Source organism: Procambarus clarkii, chromosome 8, assembly GCF_040958095.1.
Source record: "Procambarus clarkii isolate CNS0578487 chromosome 8, FALCON_Pclarkii_2.0, whole genome shotgun sequence".
NCBI classification, from domain to species: domain Eukaryota; kingdom Metazoa; phylum Arthropoda; class Malacostraca; order Decapoda; family Cambaridae; genus Procambarus; species Procambarus clarkii.
This window is the reverse complement of record NC_091157.1, coordinates 48,924,967-48,943,050: the sequence shown is the minus strand read 5'-3', so window position 1 is coordinate 48,943,050 and position 18,084 is coordinate 48,924,967. Positions and strand designations below refer to the sequence as shown.

Here is an 18,084-nt window from a genome sequence, read left to right as displayed (position 1 = left end):
AAGGCAGTTTGAGGTAGTCTATTCAGTGTCTTGATAATTATTTTTTCAACTTAGACCTGCCCGAGTAATCTTTCTAGTTCTAACTGCAATGGCTTGAAATTTTTGAAACTGGAGCAGGAAGTTGCTGAAAGACGGGTCGCCATAAACTGAATGTGGTGGATGGGTACCACAGGCCTCTGTACTAGGGGCCCACTGCTTCTCATAATTTCAATTGCCAATCGTGATGTTAGATTAAATATTAATGTCGACAAGTTTGCGGAGAAGGCAGATTGGAAGTAATACAAAAATCTAAACTGAAGACTTTTAATGCTGGTTAGAAAGTTGGCACTAAAGGAAGTTTTTAACATTTTTATTTTAAATAGCCAAGCTGCATATTGTCCACACAAATAACTCTTAGGTTCGAAATGGTGTCCTGCACTTTACTGTCCGAGCCGCATTTATCCAAACTATTGCGAATCGCCAGTTAAAATTATAAGATTTTAATGGTTGTATACCACCTCTGAGAACGTCCTGATGTTTAGGGTAATATTTTTTTTTCCCTTGGTGAAATCACAAGCATCTTTAGTCTTGAATCATTTTTCCTTGGACCATATCTATTTGCATTAGTACTAATGCAACTCGCAGTGGCTATCGGCAATAGTTAAAACTTAAGCAACGGCACGGAATCTAATAGAATTGTAAAAGTACTAGACTAACTACCGGCAACGTAATTTATTGCTAGGTGAGCAGATGCATAGGGTCCTAGTAAATAGGCAATTGTCCCATCCAGGATTCGAACCTGCGATTCTTGATAATCTGTTTTGTAATGCAAAATTCTAGCAATGAAACCCACCCAGCCTTGTTAAATCATATGCAAAGTCATGTCTAAGGATGATGTTCCTTATCATCCTTGTGTGAAATGAGTTTCCTCCAGAGAGGAAGAAATCTGCCCGTCGACGGCAAGGGTCGAAATCCTGTGAAAATGGGTTCAGGAAGACGCTTAATGCTCTTGACTTGGAAATTCCCTGTTAATTATCGTAACTAGCGGAAACACACAATGGTAAAGTTGAGTTTGTCCGTCCGTACACGGACAGACGACCGGACGACTTGGAAGTCATGATTACTACGTACAAAATTCTCGGAAAATTGATAAGGTGTCACTTTAACAAGAGGGCTACTTTGACAAAGGTGGGAAACAAAGCGACCAAATGGCTCGGCCAATGTTATCAGTGTGGGTGTTAATCAAATGGAATGAATTTAGAAGAGGTGGAAGAGCGCGCTCTGCAGTTTCAAAAAGATATTATTGCCCAATAGGCTCTGTAACTGTGCACCGGTCGATTGAAGCTACAGGTGGGACAAAGAGCCTAAACTCGACCTCCCGTAAAAAAAAAAAAAAAAAAAAAAAAAAAAAAAAAAAAATTATAAGATACATATAAAAGAGTGGAAAAGAGTAAGCACGCACAGACAGGCACACTCCCATTTTTTTCAGTGTCAGAGTAGTAGACAAATGGCATGCATTAGGAAGTGGTGGTGGAGGTTGACTCCATACACAGTTTCAAGTGTAGATATATGATAAGAGCCCAGTAGGCTCCTTTAGACCTGTACATTAGTTGATTGACAGTTGAGAGGCGGAACCAAAGAGCCAGAGCTCAACCTCCGCAAGCACAACTAGGTAAGTAAATGGAGGTGTCTGACTTCAGTGTCTAGCAATTTCTGTCTAGCCTCACGTGGTTCACCGCGGTTCTAGCTCGGTCGCGCCACCCAGTCTCGTCTCAGCGAGCGTACAGGTAGGACCAGTCTGTACGCTACTCTCCCAGTGCAAATTTGCTAACGTATTAGATTCTTGTAATGTGTGTTAACATTTTACTATTATGTTAAATTATCATTGGTTATCTTGGTCAATATTAATATTGAGTTGCCAATTGTTTCGGCCTATTTTTATTTTTTAACATTTAGGTGCATCTACATTTATGCAGCTACCCGTGACAATTTGAAGGGAACAGTACAGTATATCAGATGCTAGCTACGTAATTTATTTTTTATCTCTATAATACAGGACGGTACCAAGGTACACGGTACATTGACATGATACACAGTACATTGTACACTACATAGTTATTTATATGCCAGCGTTTTAGGTTAATACTAAAGCAAAAATATTTACTGTAAACTGCAAGTTAGTGATTTACACGAGACGTTGCAGTAGTCTGAATTAAAAAAAAAAAATGTAAAATTGCACGAATTGCTCGAATCTAGTGACTTGGCTATGTAATTATAATTTTCAGAAATTTGGACGTTAACAAGTGGTACGTTTTAAACGGATTAACACTAGCAGGCATGTTATAGTTAATAATTGATTATATTCGTGAAATGGTGTCAGATAGTGCATTACTTGGAATGGGTGAATGGGAAGCACAAGATATTTGTATGCAAGTTGATAATTTACATATAGATGGAGTATTGTGAAGAAATGAAGTGCTTTCCCTTGCTTTTTAAAAGTATCACTTGGGCAGTAGGATAGCCTAATATAAACTCCTTTTCCTCATTACTAGTTTTACATAGCTTAGTCAAACTGTAACTATAACGTGAAGCATCGTGCTTTAGACATAATTACGATATCCTTGGCAAAAATGGAGACCAAGCGAGACGTGAATAGGGGAATGTGCGGGTCGCTAGTTCTCCAGGGAGCGTCCCTGAAGTAAAGGCCGTCCCTATAGCTTCGGGTGGAGGAGTATCTCCTGCCCCATCCCCCAGGGAGGGTGAGCGCCATGTCGCTCACTTATCTAATGAGTAAGAGCGACAGGCAGACGGGAAGATAAACAAGAAACGGTGAAGAGACGCGCGGACTCTTCCTTCCTCCTAGCTCTATATACATCCTTAGGGAGATCTGTACCAGAGTATGCTCTTCCGGCATCGATTCTCTAGATAAATAAACATTAAACAAATTTACAAAAAATCCAAAGATGTGTAAAAAGGCTAATTCCTGAGTTAAAGGGACTGAACTATGAAAGTAGGAGGAAACTGGACCTCGCTACATTGGAGAATAGAAAGAATAGATAGGACATAACGTCATACAAGATACGAAGAGGATTTAACAAAGTAGGTATAGAAGAAATGTTCAGTGAGGAACGGTATAACGAGGGGATAATTGGAAATACAGATGTCAGAAGGAACTTTATTGAATTGTAAATGAGAGAAGTAGGCTAGATAGTTGCCGAATTCAGTTTTAGCTTCGTTTTTGTAAATATTTACAAATTTGAAGTCGCCGCACTACTGATGCAGTGATGGGCGAAAGAGCAGAAGCAGGCGATGAGTACTAGAAGGTGAAGGGACGACGACGTTTCGGTCCGTCCTGGACCATTCTCAAGTAGATTGTGAGTGGTCCAGGACGGACCGAAACGACGTCGTCCCTTCACCTTCTAGTGTGTGGTCTGGTCAACAAAAGAGCAGAAGCTCTACACCTTTTAAGCACAACTAGGAGAGTACACACCCACCCACTCTAGTAAGTGGTATGAGAACCCGGATGTTACGCTTTAAACCAGACTAGGGTCTAAAGCCTGAGAAAAAAGTATGAACCCATTTACGTCAGTTACTCTTTTTACAAGTTTAACGTAACGAAAATAAGATATAAAGTGTTTGCAATCCATCCTCTTGTTTATAGTATTTTTTGTAGCTATACCATCGTACATATTGATGTAATGGACAATTTAGATAGTAGAATTTTGGTGCTTTTCACAGTATTCTCGAAAAAAGCTAAAAACCAGTTTAAATATTTCTAGGTAAAGTATTGCACATACGTACTGTACTAGGCTTCGGAAAACGTATAATAGGCCAAAGATGATTAGGTTAGGTTTTATTTGCAACAAATACAAAACTTTTTCAGATTTGTTCAAATTCAGTAGTACCAAATTCTACTTGTGTATTAAAATATTTTACAGCAAAAGTAACAAAATCGAAGTATCTTGCAAGGCACAAAGTTATCGTTCAGTGTGAAAGTAACTTTTGTGAAATATGGCTTAAAGATTTTCGAAACGGTCGCCTTAGAGTGGAGGTCGCAGTTAGTATGTAAACATTCTTGACAGAGCCCCACTTGTGGTGGCCTCTGGGCGATGTTATCACAATGTTGACCTTGTGAGTACTAGTGCCATCAAGACGGGGCAAGCATCGTGACCTTAACCAGATGATTCATGCCACGACGACACTCACTCAGCCATATGTACTTTGTTGCTCGCATGCTCCCCATAACTCTGTTTCAGTTTATTTAAATTTAAAAATAAACCAACGATGGATGTAAATTTTGCATTTATTTACTATCTTGCATAGCGTTTCTGGAAAGTCTAAACGTAAAGCTATTGACTAGCTTCTCGGCTTGGTGCCTTCTTTTGACATTTTTTTTTTTTTATCTTTATTTAAAAAAATACAATATAAATTACATATACGTAAGTGTTACAAGGCAATTATACATTACAATTCTTAGTGAACAGGTGTTTCAGTAGTACAGAACAAGATCTTTAAAAAAAAACCTGAATATTATACTTATTTACCTATAAACGATTTACAAAAATTGGAGAATAAATTTACATTAATACAGGGGAAATTATTACATTTATATATATTTTATATAATTCTCAGTAAACAAATTTTCCATATCATCACCGAGCATGAGCCTTAAACCCCAAATGTTATACCTGATCCTGCCTCGCAAGAACTTCAATATTTTGTCTACTGAGTAACCTTCCTGCCTGCCTATCCACACAAAAAAAATGTAATCAGAAAGTAACATAATTATTGTATTCCTAATTTTCTTGCATTTTATGTCAATATGAAACATTAAAAACCTCATTAACTCCACTCTAATACTTGGTCCACATAAAGCTTTAAGAGTGTCTCTAATCCAGTTTACAAGAACAACTTTCTGCTTACAGAAATAAAATATATGCATATTATTTTCAATTTCAGTACATTGGTCACACCTATTGTTGTCCTTAATGCCCAACATCAACAACTATATCATTAGTAGGAAGGGTCTCATGAATATAGCGATACAACAGCTCGCGTTGTTTTGGGGCAATAAATTTAACATGAAGGTTTGCCCATATTACTTGCCAGCTAAAGAGTGGATATGCCTCCTCTACTCTAGGAACTGTATTTGGTAGTATAACATCATACACTTGTTTACTGTTCATCATTAAAAAACCTTCAATATTACAAATCTGCCTGAGAACATCAATTGCACATGAATAAAAGTGCGGTGAAATAAAGGCAAGGTCAGTATACTCTGGCATATGTATCAAATAGCTAACACGTAATTTACAATAGTAATGTCCTAGTGCATTTACACTATCCCTCTGCGTTATCTCCTTTCTAAAAGTAACACCTAAGATTGCCAATGACATTTATTTAGCTGCTGGGTGTAAGGATGCATTTGCAAACCTCTCTACGTCCTGCGCGTGAATAGAATACATGAGCTTTTGGTTGTAAGCCAACTGCGCTGACTACTGCGCTACTGGGAGGATATATTATAGTTAAGACTGAGAAATATTGATGAAAAATATTTGTTTATATTTTTATCTATTTCTCGGTAATAGGTGAAATAATGGCACAAGGTTGTTTGGTAGATGTGATTTTAATATTAAAGTTTGCCTATAATGTGTGGGATAGGCTTTTTTTTATAAGGAATTGGTATTTCCTTCCTTTGCCTTATAAGTATCTGTACGGGTTGAATAATTCTTTACATTATTAAGAAGTGGGGTCCATACTTTAGGTCATATTGTTTACATAGCGTGTTATACACAGATTTAGTTGAATTCTGAATGTCAGATTACTCATTTCTGGAGTACTGTTCATGGTTGCTATTGTATACATCTAGTAAGAATGACAAGTGAGGGTTAGTATTGAAGTGTAGAGCTTTTGTAAGTTTAGACCACAAAAGTAGTATCTGCCGTATGTTTAACATGTTTTTTGGGATACCAATGCAATCCTTTTGTTTTCTTCTGAACTCCTTGTAGTGCCGATAATTTCTTGGTCACGATGGGTTTGAATTAGTTTGCGACGGTTGCACAGATACCATGAGATAGATATATTAATCAGAAATGAAATGAGAATAGCAGAGTTTGGATAATTTTGTTACAGTATATGAACTGTTTTGCATATAATTTATTCAACTCTTACTTCTCTATGTAGTTAATAATATACAATACAGTTCAAATTGACTATTATCCGGAAATCTACACTGTGAATGGTGTGAGCGTCTCTCAGTCAACCATGTTAAGCACCATTTGGTCTGGCTAGTAACTGGATGAGTGAGCACAAGGACATAGCCTCGACCTTGGCTAGGAGCAGCGCCTTGACGTATAAGGATGTTCACCTGATGCAGTTCACCCACGCGGAATTTGCTTGAATATATATGAGAATATATATACCGCGCTAGGCCAATATATATCCTCCCCAGGCCAACAAATTCGAACGGAAGTTCATTGTATAAACTTTATTGTAGGTTTATCATACTATTTTAGACTAATCGTAATATTATAGGCCAATAATACTATAAACAGCTGGCGATGCTGTCTGATACGTTAAAGATCACAAACTGTGCTTACACACCTTCAACATTGATGTAGTGAATATAAGGTGGTGTCACCTGCTACACTGATATAATAATCAGGGGAAACATTATCATTATTTTGTTGGTGTATTCGTTCAGTGTAGTTCAACATAGGGCGTAGTATATGTGAGAGTTTAAGCGTCTGGTATTTAGCAGAATATTTAATGGCTTACTCATAGCTATGTATATATGCTATACTTTTCTACGTTTATATAGGAGAAATATTGTAATTATTAATAATTTTCTGGAGGAAATATATAAACTGCGGTTGATATTCGATGAATCTCTGGAGCATACACACACTAAGAGTGAGCGTGGCATCATTGCTTTGACTCCTCGGACTTGTTGGAGGGGAGACTGAGCAACTTCTTTGATGATTAACAGTCAATTAGTTTATTTCTCCTTGCTTAAGAATATTGACATAAGTGGAAGCTGGAAACACAAACGAGTCGAAGAAATATAAGGAAATACTCGAATCCAGAACGTCAAGATTTTAAAATAATGCATCCTCATTTCCTGGTAGTCAATGCTAGATATGCATTCACGTCCACAAGATGACTTCACCATTGTTGATGAACACATCTGGTTTTCCCAAAGTCATGTGACGCCTCATTTTGTCCTCGACTTGACGACATCATGCTCAGTAGTGTAACAGATGAAGATGGACAAAGGTAATATCTGGGACCGCCAAGGTTCAATGGGTTGGACATAAGATTCGCAGATAAAATACAATTTTATGATACATAATGAGCTTGTGGTGAATCTCGTCTATACTTATATAATCAAAGATTATTATCTCGAAGTGGACACCCCAGTCTATTATTCTTAAGTGTTTATTATATCCGGTTTACTACATTCACTGGTGATCTTTTTCCTTACCGTCATGGACAATACTAGCCGTAACTGTATAAAAAAAATAGCCTAGTAAATTTTATTACGTGAATTTACATATTAGCAGACCCGAGTTTAATTAAAAGCAGTCTTAAGGTGAAATGTTAGTCCCGTTTAGCATATCTTGCGTATACACATTTGAATTTAGAGGAAATAACGAGGACAAGCTGTTAGCAAATTTGTCGAGGCCTTAATATTACTTAATTTGCATGTAAAAAGGGTTAGTAATTCTTAGGATAATAATTTACATACTGAATTTCAATAATAAATGTATTTTAAGGATATACAAATCTAGCTAGATCCATATACACCTATTTAAGAGGTGACGAGTATACAGAGGTTGTAATGCAATTTATAGCTACCTGTGTGGAATTTGCATAATCGTTTCTGAGTTGTTCTATAAGCTTGTAAGAACATAAGAACATAAGAACAAAGGCAACTGCAGAAGGCCTATTGGCCCATACGAGGCAGCTCCTATTTATAACCACCCAATCCCACTCATATACATGTTCCACCCATTCCAATATTAATATTACAATTAATATTGTTAATATTAATAGTTAAGATAAGATAGAGAACAGTGAATAATATGTGATATTACACCTTCATGGACTCTGCTGCTCAGCCATTATATAAACTATTGGTGGGAGAGAGGAAAGCGGCAGTATTACTGTTTGCAGTTATTAGTTAAAATATAAGTATCAAATACTTGATACTTATATTTTAATAGGTATCAGGTATTGAGAGAATGTTCTAGTGTAGCATTAATGCTTATGCATGTAGATATGATTGTTATCAGACAGGATGGTTGTTTATCAGTTATGTTAGAGACAAGCTATCTATAAATGGCAGTTATGGCAATTTAACAATTGGAAGGCGAGAGCCGCACCCAATCCCTTACTAGGTCTAATAACCTCAGTGGCAGGCAAGACACTGGCAGGCGTGGACGTATTGGAGTCTAATCTGTGTGCCTTAAGTATCCCTTAACGTTCTTAAGCATATTGCTACCGAGTGTGATGTTAATTAATTTAGATAGCGTTAAGGATGTGATCAGTGGTTTAGGGTGGGAGGAATGCATAATAATTTACACTTGGAAAATATTAGGAGGACATGTTCCAAATCTGCAAACGAAATATCACAAGGCTAGAAGGCATGGCAGGATGTGCAAAATAGCCACACTGAATAGCAGAGGCGCAATAGGCACGCTGAGAGAGAGCAAGATGTCATCTTAGAAAGAACGTCGCATTTCGATCGTATGTGTTACACAAGGCCAAAAATTATCGTACTAGAAAATGGAAGCGGCTCACGAAAGTGCCGTACTGTCCCGTTTTCTGTTTTAAGTCCTCTGGTAGGTTAGGAGAGGACACTTTAAATTGACCGTTTTCTTGACTTTGGGAAACCTTAAAAGACAGGCTGGAGAGAGAACTCGATCAACATCAAAGGCTCAAGGCTTAAACACTTTCCTTACACATCAGAGGCGTAACTGGCCGGCCTCTCAGTGTTCTAAAGAGAACTCTACAAGCACCTTCAAAGCATACCAGGCAGTAACGCTTACGTCAGGCTGCAAGAGGCCAGATCAAACGGCCTGGTTGATCAGACCAGAAACCAGAAGGTCTGATCAGATTGGGCCGCGGGACATTGATCCCCGAAATCTTCAACTTGGTTTTTATTTACTGTTTCCATAGTTCCATATAGTTAACCCAGGCCATTTAATTGTTGGAGAGGTGTAATTATAGGCTCTTTTGTGTGTCTAGCCAATCTCGTAGATTGGTTCTGGGATATAATTTTGTTTTTTGCAGTTTAAGCAATGAAAATATTTATAACAGTATTGTTTTTTCTTTAAGTGTAATTATTGAGAATTTACCTGGTCTGAATATCGTGATGTACCTGGGACAACTTGGCATTAAAGATTAATTTATTATTCATCTCAATTGGGGGCTGGGACTTGAGATGGTTAACCATACAGCAGGTGACAATAGCCATAATACGTCAATCTTCACGCTCAGCATCTTCTACTCTGTAGCAGTCTTAATTACACGCCTTTCATCTCCTTTACCAACTTTCCTACCCTTTATCACCTTATGCTTTATTTCCTTACCTGTACATTACCACCTTCCCTACCATTCACTACTATCCCCTTCTATTGCATTTCCTTTCATTCACCACCACTACTCTTCACCATTTGCTCATTTGTGTAATCTTAGTGAGGATGGAGTTTTTTTTTTATTTAGAGAGACTAGAAATCATACTGATTTGCCATTTCGTGCAAAGTGGAGAGTAGGGCATGGGGCTTGACCCCCCAACCCGCCTATGACAATCGTCGGACAAAGATCAGTTACCCTGCAAAGTTTGGCGGGGTAACCAAGAACACGGAATCTTTTATAGACATAAATATAACAAACTATTCCTCCCATAGAAGTCTGTGTTGCTTGGTAACTACATTCAGAGGTCAAAAGTCTCTTACACTTGCATCAATTCCTCTGTCAATACCCTTGAGAACACCAGTATATACATGCCAGCAACAAAATTAAACCACTTAGAAATGCGACAATCTCGTGTCAATATGAATTACTACTGTAAAGGAGACTGAATCATAATTTGAAACTATTCCCCCAAAAGTCATGATTACATTAAATTTATTTAATTTTGTATTTTTAGAATGCTTTGGGCAGGGTTGGTGAGTCTGGCGGCTGTGGGGGTGGCCGCCCAGGAGAGGGTAGCGTCCAGGGCCTGCCTCCACCACCCGTCTGACGGAGGGAGCATCTACGACTTCGAGGAACTGGATCTCTTCGAGACGAAGAACATCTCTCTCGCCGACTACCGCGGCAAGGTGAGTCACAACTTTTGTTCTATGGCTACAATGGCACTATTCAAGTCACTTTATCTGGCCTACCTAATCACCTGTTCAGGCTTATTAAGGCATGTGATTATCGAGATTTGTTAGGATACACGCCCCCCTCCTCTCACATTAAGGTTTCCATTACTAGTGAAACAGCCGACTAAGTAACCCGTCCTCTTGAATAGTACATCACATTTTGTCGTATAAATCCCCCTTAAGGTCAAAAACTGATGTATTAAAAATCCCAGTGGCTCGCAAAATTGTGATGTCCCGTTTTCTATTCATAGGTCCTCGGTTAAGGTTGAGTTTCGGGCAATTCAGTACCTCAGTTTGGTGATGTGAATGTTCCAGAAGACATGGTGCATTGAGATAGGATAGGAGGGGGGGGGGTGGCAGGTGCGATGGGTCAATGGTCAGAACCCGGAAGTCAGTTACACATTACGAAAATAGATAGAAAAGAGCCGTCTCGGATGGGCCAGTAGGTCCCATCACTATTAATTAATGAGCAGTATACGAGTAATGTTCAGGATTGTGGATGGTTTAAGTTAAGTGAACTGCATGAGAATACAAGAACACAACCACACATTATTGTAGTTAAAGGAACTTTAATTTAAAAGTCAGAGGATATGCAGTCGTTGCCAAGGAACTTTCAAGTGATCAGAGAAATGCGAAGGAACAGACAATGTGGAGGACGGCTATTGATAATGCACTGGAGAGTTTATTAAATAACCTATCCATGGCAATGGTGCCTAATCCACGGCAAAGGTGCCTAATCCATGGCAAAGGTGCCTAATCCAAAGAACCACATCGTAGACTAGGATCCAAAAGGGGCCAAAGGTAGTAGTAATGATCATATGAAACACAATCCCATAGTAAACGGAAGACGCTGGAAAGAGTATGAGGATAGTAATGTTAATGGTCAACAGGTCATAGAGAGGGCAGCACTGGTCGCATGTGGATAGAGGACTCATCTTTAATCACAGAAATTGATTCGATAACAAAAGTATCCCCATTGAAGGGATAACAGAGGACGAAGTTAGTGAACACTTCAGATGGGTACTTCATGAATCGGCACGTAAATGTGAACATCGAGAGGGGAGGTTCTATTCCGAAGCTAAATTGTGAGCTTCAACACTATCAGTGGGTCATTTGCCACAGTGGTCTACGTCCTCGGCTCGCAACCGAGGGAGCCGGGATCAATTATACAGTAGATAAGAAATGGTTGGGCACGTTTTCTTTCACTTGATGCCGCTTTTACCTAGCAGTAAAATTCCGTCCTTATACCCTAGTTGCTCTTCTCCTCGGCTTGACATAAGCCCTTCCCCTTCTATATATGATCTTTGTCCTGTTTCCTCCATTAACCCAACCACTTGAGCTGAACCGTAGAATGCCGGTCTTGCTTCGTGCAGGTCGGCGTTCAATTCCTGACCGTCCAAGAGGTTGGGCACCATTCCTTTCCCTCCGTCCCATCCCAAATCCTTATCCAGACCCCATCAAAGTGCTATATAGTCGTAATGGCTTGGCGCTTTCCCCCTGATAGTTCCCTTCCCTTCCCTGTTTTCTCCAATGTTTGACTCTTATCCAACAGCTTTCCCTACATGGTCCCAGAATTCATCATGGTCCCAGGATTGACCATGGTCTTAGGGCTCCACATGGTCCCAGAGCAAGGCAACAACCCTGCCTGGGTACAAAGGTCATCATCAGGGTCCAGCGTGGGTGCGAAGCCGTGACTCAATGTTGTGCCACTTATGAGCTTGGTCTGAGTAGTTGAGTAGCTTAGTTAATATATATAACCCTCCCCCCACACGCTCACCCTCTTGAGTGGAAGTAGTCTAAGGCCTGAGGAAAGAGTGTACCCTTCTGCGTCATCGCTACTCTATAAGCAAACTTTAACATAACCCAAGCCATCCTAACATAACGAAAGTAAGAGATTCAATTTAAGGTTAGAAAGGTACCTATATGGAGTCTTTTTAACAAGTTACAACATTGATGTATTCAAGTGTGTTTATTGAGACAAGAAAAAATACATCACAAAAGGATAGAGTAGCTTAGGCTATTTCTATCCCCCAGATGTATTAGTTACAAGTTATCAACATTAGCATTTTTTTTAGTTTTATTTTCCACAGCCCTGTGTTTGTTGTTTATACTTCCCTCACAGTACGGGCAAGTGAGGTGTAGCATTTTATACCCCGCTTACTAGCCTTGTTGTATTACGGGCTCACCATAGCCCGTGCTACATGGACATTTCGTTCTGAGTAGCTAAATCTAAAACATCATAGCCTTGTTGTGTCTGTTGAGTTATAATTTAACTATTTTGACATTCGAATTCTTTGTCGAATCTGGGCGAATTCATATTTGACATGAAATAGTGAATGACATCACTTATACATGTTTGGTTAGAGTTAGTTTCTTTTGTAAATTTTTTCTTGGTAATCTATATCATAAACTGTTCCATTACCTTCGTAAATAAAATAAAAAAAAAATATTCATAAGTAATAATACATTTATAATTGGTAAAGTTTACATATTTAATTAATGTACTCTACTTAAGCCACAATAACCCCGCTCAGTCATTATCAGGATCACAAACTTTATTGGTTGTAACCTGCACAAATCATTACAATGCTGGCGGGACTAAACAGGTGTATAACAATGTAAATAAAAAATTACACTTGAGGCATAAACCAACCACTTGGGCTGGACGGTAGAGCGACGGTCTCCCTTCATGCAGGTTGTCGTTCAATCACCGACCGTCAAAGTGGTTGGGCACCCCCACCCTGTCCCATCCCAAATCCTTATCCTGACCCCTTCCCAGTGCTATATAGTCGTAATGGCTTGGTGCTTCTCCTGATAATTCCTTCCTTCCTTCCTTGAGGCGTAAAGCGAGTGACATTTAGCTAGGAATTACAAAGGCGATATATTGTGTAGATAATTTATTTATAAAAATTAGGACGATGAGTCAATTAGCAGTAGAAAAATATAACCTAATCATTCCATGACGTTGTACACATTTATACGCCCAGCATTCTATATAAACAAATTCTGGGGCTATCCTGGCTCAGTCACTCCAAACATAGCTCATATAGCATCGATCTAACTTCAATTGAACTAAAAATGGCTGCTATAATAATTCATCTAATCCATCTGTTGTTCTTTTTCTTAATTCCAAATATTACTAACACTTGTGTATCATAAGAACCATCCAAGTGTTTATTTATAAAGATTATGTTCTTTGTTGCCCAGGCAAGGCCATTACAAGCTCCAAACACAGATCTTATAACAATGTTTATTAATTTTATTTTGAATTTCAATGATTCATTTATACATCTGCACCTACGGGCTAGATACAAAATTTTATGCAACCATATTTTTAGGAGTTGCTGGGCATTTCCCTATAATTATTGTACATTAATAATCTACGACTCGTGATTTTGTCCGTAGGTGGTGCTTGTGGTCAATGTGGCTACGTACTGAGGCTACACTGCTCAGTACCTCGACATGAATGTGCTGCAGGAGTCCTTCAACAACTTTGAGGTGCTGGGGTTCCCTTGCAATCAGTTCGGGAAGGTGAGTGTCTGGGGGTGATCACCTGATAATGTTGATAGCGAGCTGTTGTTGATCGTAGCAATCTGTCCTTTCGAATAATACATCGAATCGACTTGATAATGTCCAGGTCGTCCCCTTCACTTTCTAATGTGTGTAGTTTGGTAAACATATTTCAGCCACGTTATTGTGACTCCTCGTCTGCAAATGTATCGAATTTTGACGTCTGAATTACCAACGGAGAAAATGACTAAATCACAGCGACTCGAGCAATCACGATTTTTGTTAGGTTAGAGTAATTTTTGTTCACCATTTTTATGACGTTGTGACAACTTGAGAAGACAGGCTAGTTGAAGAGGGAGTCTGCTCACGTTTACCAAAGATTTAGAGGAATTCCTTAAACTATGTTGCAGGAAATATTTATATTTCATCTGATGGAGAAAAGTCTTATCATTTAGTTCATTGTCGGTACCTCTGTGAACATGTTCTAGACTGAATTTATTGCCTTTTATTTATTTATTTATTAACAAGCTTAGGAATACACGGCAATGTGCTGCTACCCTATTCTGTATGAAATATTCTATTTTATAATAAAATATTTATATAATATATAAATTTTCTAATATATAAATTTACTATATTCTTCCAATACCGATCTTCCGGTCTATCTTCCCATATAATTTGTTTCATTATTATCCATATCTGAGGGGAAAAAATAACTTCGCAAAGGCTAATAAATTTTCTGAAATAAAAACAAACCCTTTTCCATAACATAAGACAGTGATTGCATGAAAGCGCAGGTTTGTAGAGAATGACAATCGTGTAACAACAGAGATGTTTTATTAGTGTTTAACAACCATGAAAGTGACACAAAACACAGGTAATTATTTACAAACTTGTGAACTTAAACTACAGGAGGAGAACCCCAGCCTGGGGCCAGATTCACGAAGCATTTACGAACCTCAACATCTTTCCTCAATCTTTGGCGGCTTTGTTTACAATTATTAAACAGTTGATGAGCTCCGAAGCACCAGAACGCTGTTTATAACAATAACAGTTGATTGGGAAGTCTTCATGTTTGTAAACTGTTTAATAAATGTAACCAAAGGCGTCAAAGATTGAGGAAAGATATACACGTTCGTAAGTACTTGCGTAACTACTTCGTGTATATGGCCCCAGATCTGTTTGTCGCGAGAGAATGCAGGACTCGGGTATATAACTTATTTTTATTTCACAGCAAGAGCCAGCTGGCAATGCCGAGGAACTCATCAACGGAGTGACACACGTTCGTCCAGGGAGCAACTTTAAGCCCAACTTTACCTTGTTAAAGAAGATAGAGGTGAACGGGGAGAAGGAACATCCTCTCTACACATATCTCAAGGTGGGGAACTGTACAGTAACAGAGAGCCTTGTGCAACAAGTGTGTAATTAAATTGATGCAGAGTTAAAATTTTATGAATCATTGAGGAATGGAAGCACATGCCGGAATGGATGTTTAATAATGTAAGTCTAATCATAAGTGTGTGTGTGTGTGTGTGGTAAAAAGAGAAGTGGTATTAGCAGTTCGAACGAGCTTTTCTTGTCTCCTCTCGTTCGTTTCAACAGGATACAGTAAGAAATCGATACTGTTGTTTGGGAAGCATGAAATAGTTTTCGCACGAGTCCAGCGAACTCAACATCTTGTTCCTGGATGATGGCACCCTGGCAGGTAAACGGGAATTCCTGGTAGTGCATCTACAGCTGGAGAAATCGAAGGGAGAAGAGTTAGAACTCGCCCTAAATCCTTTACCGTGCAAAATCATATCTTCTAGCCAATCATAGATGCAGCAAGATCCGTTTACTAGGAGCTTCGGTGATCGCCCCCCACCGACAGTGTGCTGCTAGAGGCATCTTTGAATTTCAGTGCCCTTGACGTAATCTTCGAATAAAAACTGAACGACCTGAGGAGGGTGGAAGAAAGAATAGGTGTGCTGGATGCACAAGATGCTTTATACCTCCTCATAAGGTCTCGACATTGCCTAGGCTTGCCTATTTCCTAAGATGCACACCCTCTTTGTTACTCCTCTCCCTGAAAGGTGGTTCCAAGCAACGCTCTCAGTTAGACGCAAGGTAACCCTGATACCTCTCATGCTTCGTGTGTGAAAGTTGGCAGGGGCCAGTCCCCCAAGGGTCTGGCCTGCAACTTTGAACACACGTTCTCTTACATGGATAACAATATTGATATTGAAAGTAGTCTTTCTTGTAGATATTTGTTATTTAATATAACTTAAAGGGTTAGATTAATGATTCTATGACGAATCTTCTATTTCCTATGTTCCTCACTTAGTAAGGAAGTTTAAACATTTTAAAATAAACTTTTGAATTAATGTCACTAGCCGATATTTATCACTACAGGACGTATTTCACTGACGTTCATTTCTGCATCTTCAGAAGCAGAGAGTGGAATACAAGTTAGCTAGTTAGGCATTGTTTATACCATATTGGAATGGGTGAGGTGTTACTGTCATGGAGATTGGGCAATCTTGTTCTGCATTTTCATTGTCATTGTCATCTTAGGTAGTAGGTGTGAAGCGATCTGGCAGTTCTGGCTTGGTCTTAAGGATGATTGGATGTACTTGAATGCGAGTTGGCTGCTTATATTTGATGAATATTTGTTATGTAGTTCCTCAGCTATTTCCAATCTACCGTCGATGAATCTCAAATATTTCGATGTTGTTAATCAGGATATATCTGGTGATGGTCTGGTTAAGTATTGAAATGATGTAGCGTTCGATGTTTGTGCAGTGGTGTCACCTTGAAAGAGATGCTGTCGTCTTGCCTCTGTATTTGAGTCATTGGGGATAACGGTTCCAAAGGCGTAAACACCATTAGTCACATTAAAGATCTATCGTTCCGTCTCGGGAGAGTTCCTAACGAGGAACTTGGAAGACGTCTAACTGTTGTAGTGTATGGTAAGTAGTAACTTCTGTTTGGTGTTGGCAGGGGTCGCGTTACTGTTACCTTAGTATGTGTTCTGGAGGTCTTCTTTCTTCCACACCTCACAATTTAACGTTTTATGTATTTAATTGGAAATGTTAGATTACATGTTACATAATTTACATACATACAAATTACATTAATATTTTATTTGTAAATCACCTATATATAATAACAATGGTAGTAAACTGATAATGGCTCTTCTCTGGAACAGGCATACTGCCCTCCTACTCGAATGCACTTCGCAGAAACAAGCAAGCTCTACTATAGTCCTTTGAAGAACAGCGATGTCCGATGGAACTGGGAAAAGTTTTTGATCAGCAAGAGCGGAAAGCCCTTCATGCGCTACGATCCGAGCACCAAGCCTCAAGACATCAGGAACGACGTCCTCTTTCTTTTGCAACAAGAGTTTTAAGATACCACAGCTACAATAAATCTCAGGCAAGACAGTTATTGCTAAAGACCTCGAGCAGTTACCTCTTAAAAGATGTTGATTTTAATGAATATGTTAATGGAGGGTTTATTCATACCCTGATATCTTCCTGTAGTTGCTAGTTGTCACAACTTAATCCAGTCTGGTGTGATGAAGGCGTCGCCACAAACCTGAAGGTGGGCGACGCTGGAGCGTAGAGGAGCCCCGAGTTCGGTCTTCAGCACATTCAGCTGGACTCTGGGTCGCCTCTCTAAATCAGGCGAGGTATAAGAGTGTGCCTCTTGGCCACATCAGAGAATTAGCCTACTATCATTTCAATAAAAATGTGAGATAGTTGATAAAGTTGTAACTTATTTTATCCTAAACATATGTGATAATTTTTCCTGAAGCTTATTAATGGCATGTTTTAAATATTCTAGATATAAATTGAATCAACTAAGATGAGAAAATCAGTTGGAGAAATGCAGCAATTTGAAGCACTGTGCTAGTAGTGAATACCAAATACTTGTCTTATCCCACTTGGCATAATAGGATAAAAGCTATTCACCCCTGACCTCCCATGACTCCACTAGGATTAGGGAGTATGGAGGCCCCAGCTGGTGCCACGACCAGGTTTTAAAAATAACCCGCCTACACTCTGGTGTGTGGGTAATAGAATTCTTTACCAAACTCCCACTTTCAGAACACAAATCGCAATGGCGTGATATATCAATGAGAAAATTGGTTGGATCCATGCGTGGATTTGAACTAATGTTCTAGAGAATACCAGATGCTTGCCTTAACTTGGTTATTATCCAGCATAATAAAGCTAAAGTTGCA

At 39.0% G+C, this 18,084-nt stretch overlaps 1 pseudogene; it reads left to right on the top strand.

The window, feature by feature from the left end:
- The first annotated feature begins 1,664 nt into the window (after positions 1-1,664).
- On the top strand, positions 1,665-17,607 carry LOC123759673 (glutathione peroxidase-like; annotated as a pseudogene).
- The last annotated feature ends 477 nt before the right edge of the window (positions 17,608-18,084 follow it).